Source organism: Rattus rattus, chromosome 15, assembly GCF_011064425.1.
Source record: "Rattus rattus isolate New Zealand chromosome 15, Rrattus_CSIRO_v1, whole genome shotgun sequence".
Lineage (NCBI taxonomy): Eukaryota > Metazoa > Chordata > Mammalia > Rodentia > Muridae > Rattus > Rattus rattus.
In genome coordinates, this window is record NC_046168.1 from 69,638,608 (window position 1) to 69,647,906 (window position 9,299).

At 46.4% G+C, this 9,299-nt stretch overlaps 1 protein-coding gene across 2 annotated transcripts in view; it reads right to left on the minus strand.

Moving 5' to 3' along the window:
* Positions 1-8,907, minus strand: part of Htr4 (5-hydroxytryptamine receptor 4) — a 138,047-nt gene extending 129,140 nt beyond the window's left edge. For both annotated transcript variants that reach the window (XM_032885516.1, XM_032885517.1), the window contains exon 1: positions 8,562-8,907. The gene's annotated coding sequence lies outside the window, so the exon portion shown is untranslated. The remainder of the gene's footprint in view (positions 1-8,561) is intronic.
* Positions 8,908-9,299: the final 392 nt, after the last annotated feature.

The window sequence follows — 9,299 nt, forward strand, 5'->3', positions numbered from 1 at the left end:
TGTGCAGATAATGCTCCAGATGGTATGGGTGTTGGCAAGATTCACAAAGGGACAGAAGTCAGATGACTGGAATTTGATGCACATGAGCAGAGCTGTTTGAGACAGGGGAGCAGCACACTGTGCCCTTCTGTAAAGGGTCACCTAGGTATTTTGGCTTTTTCAGAGCACAAAGACGCACTCCTAAGCATCAAACTCCGGAGGTTGTGGGAAAGCAGCTACAGACATTGTAGAAATAAAATTGTATGGCTGTACTCCAATAAGTCAACACGGAAATTTGAATTTCATAGAATTTTCACCTGACATATTCCTAACAACTTGAAAACTGTAAAGTGGTTCTTAGATTGCAGTTGGCATAAAGACCAGAGACTTTGCCAACTCCTAATTCAAACTCCAGCCCTGAAACATGCTCTGGTCCTCTCCGCTGTTTATATGACCTTGGTAAATGACTTAACCCTCCCTACCCCGATGGTGTCGTCCATATCATAGTGACAAGTGACATATCAACCTCTCATGATTGATGCACAAATATACATTTAGACACCGGGTTCCCTGTGGATTCTGTAATGTGAGCTTCCTTAACAAGGTGCATGTCAATCATTGGAGACTGTCTCCTCTTGTGATTCTTCAAAATGGAAGCAATGCACCTGAAGACTTTCGCCTCCTATCCTGAGATGTGGTTACAGAAGCCTTCCTGCCTGCAAGGAATCGAAGCATGAGGACGCTAATGTTTCTTTCACCATTGGTGTCAGAGACCCAAAACTGGGAGCATCAGAAGCCAAAGTTTTCATTACACCTAAACTAAGGCTTTAAAGCCTGTGCTTCTCAAGTATGAAGGAACCTAAGAATCTCTTCTAAAATCTCAGGTTCAGAAAACCCAGGGATCTCGAAATTATCAAATATCCTGGTGACTGTTCTGCTACAGATGAATCTGGGGACAACTTAGGAAAGGCTATTCGGATAGAGAGCATCCATCTAAGTGAGCATCCGTTCTGAAATCTTCCTTAGTGTTTCTTTATCTGTTTACACGGCCCAATGACCAAGAGTCCTAGGTCCCAGGGTTTGCTGAACATCCCAAGAGCAAGGGCTCTACAGCCTATTTAACTCTTCTGCCCCCTTCCTTCCATTGCTTCGAAAACTCCTGGATTAGAAGATAGTTTATGCAGAATTCTATATTTCAGATACAATATGCAAATGATCACACCCAATTAAATTTGCCAGTGCAATCTCCATGGACAGAAGCTATTTACAAATTCTTACCTGCAAATGCTTGAGCAGAATCCTGTCCTTTCCCTGATAAAATGTCACCTCTAAAATGTCACCTCTAAAAGTGTCGCCTCTAAAATGCTTCTGTCTATACTGTCCTCCCAAAAACATATCCCCCGACTCACAAAAGTGGGAAAATGAAACTGTGCCAACAGATTTCACAGAAGTGCATTTAACGCAGTAAACAAACAAACAAACAAAGACATTCTAAGTGGGACTAGGACCAAACTGTTCTGTGCAACATCTATTTTGTCTTCATGCTATACTGTGGGGCAGAACTACAGTGATCTTCATTTCACAAATGGATAAACTGAGACCTCTACAATGGATGCTGTCCAGAGAAACACTGGAACGTGTCTCTAAAGCCCAGATCTTTACCTACTGACCTATCCCACGAAAGGACGAACATCTTAATGCGTCCCAAGCTCAACTTTCCCAGCTTAGCATTACTTAGTAGACATGGACATCTTCAAAACACCCGCCCTCTCCCCCTCAGCATCTCCGAGTATTTGAAAGAAAATACATTTTAAACCTTGGCCCAAGCAAGGTTCTTAGCATCCTATCACATTGAGTTTCTTGCTTTGTTCCTGTAAGCCATTGGTCTCCAGATGCTAGGTGTTGCCTTTAGGATACTCAACCCATCTGTCTTGCAGATCTACTGTTTTAAATAAAATAAAAAAAAATTAAAAAACCACATGGAAGAGTTCTTGGAACACTGTAAAGAATCATCTAAAACAGTAAGTTCCCAGCCTGCCCTATTCACAGGAAATGTAAAACATTGAGAAGCAATGAGTCTATAGGTTTCATGAAAGCATCTCTGGTAGGCTGTGCAGTAGGAAAGGAGTAGCGGGGACTGTTTGTCGGAAGGATCAGAGTGGTGGGAATTGTGGCTACTTGCAGACCATTTGACCTTTGTGCTGTCCTTCAGTTCAGTATTTCCTCCTCCTTCTCAGAGGGGATACAACTACATGGCAGAGAGTAAGTGTTTCGCAGAGTGCGACAACCAAAGTTCAACACCAACTGCAGTGACCCTTCCACGTCTGACCTTGGGTGAGCCATGCTCCTGCCTTGATATCAGATTCCCCACTATAAAAATGAGGGGGCAGGGAGCAAGTTTTGAATCCTTAAGGAATATACCAATGGGTGGTAGCATCGAGGTAAAGCAGTTCTAACAAAATATTAATTACAAAAGCTTCTGGGTTTTTACCTACAGGTAATTCCTTCAGTACACTTAACCATGAATTTCTAAGATAAAATATTGGGAAATAAATACAAAATTGCCCCCCCAATGGCTGTTAGAAAAGGTAAATGATATAAGAGTTGTCAACAAAATTCACAGCCAGTGCAAGGTGTGTATTAGCCTTAATTATTTACTCTCTAGGGGGATGTCTGGGGCAAGCTGATGGCTCCCTCCCACTCCTGGGTTCTGTGTGTCAGAGATGTGACACGCATGAACAGAATGGGAGGCCAGGCCAAATGGCACTGAAAACAGAGGGCGGAGATGTGCTAGAAATCCAGGAGATGCGCAGACGGGAGGATAAGGATTCTGTGCAGGGAATGGAGAATGGGGTCTTGTGGGGAATCGTGACTGTGCTTATTACACGCCACATTAATGTTTCTTCCCCATCAGACATCCCTTAAGGAAGAAAAAATATGCAGCCCTGGAGATAAATCTGCCTTTAAATTCTGTCTGCACCACACTAGCTGTTTGAGAGTAGGCAATGGTTTCTTGACTTTTCAAAAGATCACTTGTCACTGGAAAATGTCTACTGAAACTACTGGCATGAGTCCCTGACAGCTACACTTAGCCTGGATCGTGACCTTGACCTTGTGTTCACAGATGAGCGATCCAATAAGAGCCTATTTCTGGAGAATTCCAACTGACTGACACAGACCTTAAAAGGTGTCCCATTAATAAGGGCAACAAATAACACATCCTGAGCTCCTGGAGCGGAGCTCTCTGGAAGTGACCTTTCACCCTTCTGCCCTGGACTCTGGTTCCTCAAGTCCTTAAGAAAAGTCCCAGTGTCCTTCCAATAGACTCCAACCTTTGTTTAAGTAAAGCATTGTTAACAATTACCATGCAGAGGCGCAAAAGAACAACTAGAGTCCAGACACAGGGGTTCTTTAAAGCTCTAGACTGTGTTTTCCAAATCTGTAAATCACAGAATCAGTATTTCTGTGAAGAGCTGATAGAAAAAAAAAATCCAGAAAGACGAGGCATAAAACATCTACTTGGGCTTTGCTAGCACAGGATGGATTCCTAATAAACATTATTCTACCTAAGTTTCAAAATGCCAAGCTCTTTCTTGGAGAGATGGCTCAGCGGTTAAGAGTGTCTACTGCTCTTGCAAGGGACACAGGTTTGGTTTCCAGCACCGCATACAACCTTCTGGAATTCCTGTGTCAAGGAACCCAGTGCCCTCTTCTGGTCTGATGTGCATTAGGCATCTGCATGGTGCACACATGTACATGGTGACAAACACTCACAGAAGTAAAATAGAAGTAAGTGGATCATTTGTGTTGTTGTTGAGACAGAGTTTCTCTAAGCAGGTCTAGCTGTCCTGGAACTCCCTATGTAGACCAGGCTGGCCTCGATCTCACAGTGATACACCTGCCTCTGCCTCCCCAGGACTGGGATTAAAGGCCTGTGCCAATATATCCAGCAAATAAAATCATTTGTTTAAAAACATCTTTCAGAACAAGTTTTTAAAAGTGTTGGTGCTCAGGAGGAATGTGGGGGTTGAGCAAATTTACATTTCGGTTGTTAAAGAAACTTTCTGATTCGTATTTCCTCAGTTACATGCAAATGGGCTGTGGTTTCCCACCATTCTAATGTAGGTCTGAAAGGAAAGGGAATACAATGCAATTGCACAAGAAACAGAGAGGTGGGTGAAGAATCTTGCTTCTTAGTCTCACAGAGGAGTCCCATGAGGTTCTTGGCATCATACAATGTAGTAAAGGACTCTGGGACTGAGTGGGGTATTTTACCATCCAACTTGAGGTAGGGGTTGAGTGTAGACCAGGACATGGAAAGATCTGAGGCAGATGCTTAATGAGAGATGAATTCATCACTCTTATTGTTTTGGGATTTTGCTCCACCAATTCCTCCTCATTAATACAATGCTTGTTTTTAAAAGGTCATCTTCCCAAGGAAAGGTTTCGTTTTAATTATCTAAGTCTTAATCCCAACTGTGACTTCTAGAGAAGCAGCAACAGCGTGTAGACAGCCAGTAGACGTGAAAATCGTCTCACCCAGAAACAAATCATGGGGAGGCTGCCCAATGAGGTAGGCTCTACACAAGCCTGGTGGATATTTCCACTGCTCGTCACAGACTGAAGGCCCCTCTCTCTGACAAACCACAGATGTACAGAGTCAAAACTGATGAAGTTGTGGGCCCAACTGGCAGCCTTAAAAGAAACAGTCAACCTTCTTAGTCGACCTTGGATCGCCAAGTTTATTAGTCGTTGCTACAAGAGTCACCCTTACTCTGACAATATTGCAGGCCAGTCCTAACGATTACCCTGTTGAGGGGACTTCTGCATTTTATTTTTATCTCTGCCTCAATGGCATGCAGAATGGAGTGCTCAAAGGGTGGGCTAAGAAGACTAAGGAGGGAGCTGATGAAAACACAAGCACTTTAACTTGGATGCCAAAGACAGACAGTGGGGGAGTTGTAGAAACGGAGATGCCTTGTTCACTGCTTGGCCCCTCCACCACCTTCCATTTCCCTTTTCACTCTCTCCTCCAGGACCTCACCCAGCTACCCCCCTCTCACTATACACATACCTTTGAGCTAATTCTGAAGAAGAGAAGGTATTTTTCTTTTTAAATGAAGAATGGCATATGACAACTGACTGACAACTGAACGCAATGTACACCGAAGTGTCTTTGACCTCCTTCCGAGAGGTCGACTTGGTTGCACAACTAGGCTAAGGGGTCTTTTAGTTTCTCCTGTCTAGACTATAACACCAAATCCCATCGCTGCACAGCAGTGCAGTGTGAAGATCCCAACAAAGAACTGCAGCAAGACATCACACCAGCCGGCATCAGCACCAACACTCGATAGCTGAGAGAGCAGGACACATTTATTACCTATGTAAACTTGAGTCACTACATTTCTAAAATGAGGGCAGGAGACCTCTCTCTCTCTTCTCTCTCTCTCTCTCTCTCTCTCTCTCTCTCTCTCTCTCTCTCTCTCTCCTAGGATCCCTAATGAAGATTAAATGCGACCATCCACATAAAGCATTTAGAACTGTGCCTGGCACATATCAAGGGCCGGGTTAATGTGAGTTATTAAGACTATTAATGCCTCTGAAATGCACCTCAGCCCGCAGCACATCTTGAGTACTTGCAGGCAGAGAAGTAAGGCAGTGAAAATCCAGGAGGAAAAAAGGAGAGTACATGAGGGTAGCTAAAGAGACATGGTAGAATGGAAGTTAGCAACATAGCAAGTGTTTGGTTGTAAAGCGTTGCTATGAGGCGACCAGGCTTGTATGACTTACAGGAGTGGTTCTCAACCCGAGTATGGGAAGACTTTGTGCCTCCACTCGCACAGTTAGCAGTGTTTGGGTATGGTTTCGGTTGTTGTAACATTGGGATGCTACTAATGGATGCTAGGGATGTTGTTAAATATCCTACACTACATAGGACAGCAAGGATCATCTATTCCAAATGCCAGTGCTGTTGAGGCCCGAGAAAACATGAATTATTATGTAGCATGACATTATCTTCATAAGAAAACTCTGGCACTTCCCGAAGATGTGAACTGAGTGACCTTTAAAACCCCTGACTCTGAGGTTGAAGTTAATCCTCAACCTCAAACTTAAGTCAGCAGCACATCTCACCTTTCCCCTTTACCCCTATCTTCAATCAATATTCTTTTGTAAACAAAGGTTACTACATTTTTGAAGGTTCACATGAGACATTAGGTAAAGTTATTCTTGCTAAATGGTGGCAGCTGGAATGGGTCAATGCTGAGAGAATCCTTCAAAATGATCTAGTTGACAAGACTCTCTTTCAAATTCTGTTTCCACTTTTACAAATAAAGAAGCTAAGCCAGAGAGGGGTAGAGACCTGAGCTAAGTCACGCAATGTGACACTCATCAGGAAGTGATAGAGTGTTTTAGCTAGTCATTGGCGATCACAAGAATTCCCTCTTCCCTCCCTGCATTGATTCTCTCATCTTTCATTTTCCCTATGATCATAGTCTGGGTATGTCACAGACTTTGGAAATTCCCTAAATCTGGGTTTCATCTGACAAAGGTGGCGCTGGTGAGAATAAGAAAAGAGGGAAATTCACTGGCTCTGGGAAAATGGACAAACTGCTAATTGATTAAGCTTTGGCAACTCCTGATGAAGGGGGAGGAGAAATGAGAGGTGACGTCAGTACCCTGCTTAGATGACTTGGGAGATGATGCATCAGCCACATGGGAGAACAGGGGTGCAGGCTGGGATGCGTGCTGCTTTTGACAACTCCAGGTGCTGCCTTCAGTCTGTGATGGTCCGGAAGGAAGAGAGGCTGAGTGGAGATGGGATGATGTTGGCGAGTCCAGAGTACAGAGAAAAGGCATTCGGTTTGATGGCCCAAGGAATAACATTTTGAAGTAAAACCTGGAATACTTGAGGACAACTGCAGGTGTTATTGTCCTGGTGTTCTGGGACCCCCTACCTGCTCAGAACAGAGGGATTGAAGGCTTCCTGAAATTTTGGGTAACTTCACTGTGCTCTTGGTCTCCTAGAGTTTAAATGCCAAAGGTGACTCTACCACATAAAAAATAATTATCGCCAAGATACTCCCCAGAGAAGGAAATGATGTAAACACAACAGGGAGATCAGAGAAAGGATGTACAAAGAAAAACAAATGCAACATTTAGTAACAATTTGGGAATGTTGGAACATCTGGTTACTTTGTATAACCTTTTTTTCTATAGGAAGGTATTTCCTAGATGGGAACTGCTTGTCAGGACTCTGTGGGTCTTGTCCTTTCTCGTCTCTCGGGTACCACATCCATCACCAATGGTGCTTTCCTTCTCTAGCTGTGCTCACACGCAACAATGAGCAACTTCTGATCCCTTGGTCACTGATGCTGAAATCTCTGAGGACCAGACAAACATCTCTCAGCAGCCATAAGCCAGGGTCACCTACAGCTTTAGGACCCAAAGAATTCTATCCCCGAAATATGAAGCCCAAGAAGGCAAACTTGCGCCATTCTGCCCCCACCCCCCCTTATTGGAAGACACTTTCATGTCAAATCTGATCCTTAAGAAACACTTCCTGTTTTCATGGGTCAAATGGGAAATCGCCAAGATTTTCTCCCAAGACTCAACTCTAAGAAGCCAACCACTTGCCAAGACTTCCACACCTTTGCCAATTAGCATTCCCCTGAATCAACAGCCACTTCTCTCACAAGCAGCCAGCAGTGCGCCATGCACAAGGTACAAGCAAGCCCGGGCAAGAAGCATCTTCAATTGAGATTGGATTCCGCGAAAGGCAACAGCAGGATGGTCCCTAGTACTGCCAGTGACTGAGACATCATCACGCAGCACAGAACATCCACACACTCCTGCCACTACACACGCGGGCTGCTTATACACATACACGCAAGAGGCAAATACCTCGTTACACATAGAGGGCACACTCAGTCACACACTCACAATCATCTACAGTCTGTGGAGACATCATCCATCAAATTAACACCAGTAAGGACAGATATACAACATAGCCTCTCTCCCTCCCTCTCTCCCTCCTCTCTCCTCCTCTTCTTTTCACACACGACCTCATATAGTCAGGGAACACGCATGCAGTTTCACAAGTACTTACCTACACAGGTGCAGGGCAGCCTTTCAACCTTCAGTGGTCCCACGCTGCAGACAAGTCCTCCCCAGACAGCCAGTCCACCCACCCACACTGACACACAGCCCATCCGTGCGACAAAGGCTGGTGGGTATCGGAAGTACAGAACCCTGAAGCCCCCTCCAACCCGGGCATCCCGCCCCGCCCCCTCTCGGCATCCCCACCTTCACACGTGGGCTCCTGGGGTTCTGATCTCGTGGCGCACTCCCAGCACCACGCGGCTGCGGAAGGCTAAGGAGAGCGGCACCCTGGCAGATCGCTGCGGCCACCTTTAGCGCAGAGCCCTGCTTCTGCCGCTGCTGCTGCGCTAAGCAGCGCACCCCGCCACTGCCTGCGCCCTCGCCGCCGCCCCCTGATGCCGGCTCCAGCCCCCGCGCTCGGGAAAAGGCAAGAAGGCGGGCACCTGCACCGGCTTAGGCTGGAGACCCCAGACTGGGCTCACCTGGGCACGCAGAGCATCCTCCTCCTTCCAACCAAGCCAGGCTCCGCAGGCTCCACAGCCCCCAGCTTGGGTGTCCCTGCGGTCCGGCTCGCTGCCGCCCCCACAGGGCACGCGGGGTGCCACCTGTGCAGAGGGGCGCACTGGGGAGTGGGCACAGAGGCTGCCCCGATCTCACACCCCTGGGCTGGCCAGCATGTGCTCTCTCTGACCAGGACCACCGTACCCATTCGCTGGGGACAGGGGGCAAACCCTGGCCTCACTGCAGACTCCTCGGTGACCTTGGGCAAATCTGTTCACCTCTTTGAGTGTCCACTTCCTCTATTCAGAGGCAATAAACTCGAGAGTGCTCTGAGGTGTCTGTGCCAGAGGCAATCCTTCTGTGCAGCCTACTTCCTCCTTCTCATGCCTGACACCGCCTGGCCCAGAGCAAGGTTTGTCTGGGAGGGGCCTTCAAGGGAGTACCTGGCACTTTGGGAATTGGATCACAAGTTCTGCAGACTTAATGCTTTCAGATGTTTGAGGGCTCCCTAAGTGATCAGCCCCATCCTTGTGAATCTGCTCTTTGCCATCTTATCTGAAGTTAGCGAGCTGGTTCTTCCAGCTCTGACCACCTGTGACCTTGACCACGTGACTAGACAGGAACTGGCCTCAGTGCTCTCACATGGAAGGCAGGTTACAAACTGATAGTAGTGCTACACGCTTCCGAACGTCCAGGCATGGGTACCACTCAGGGATCTG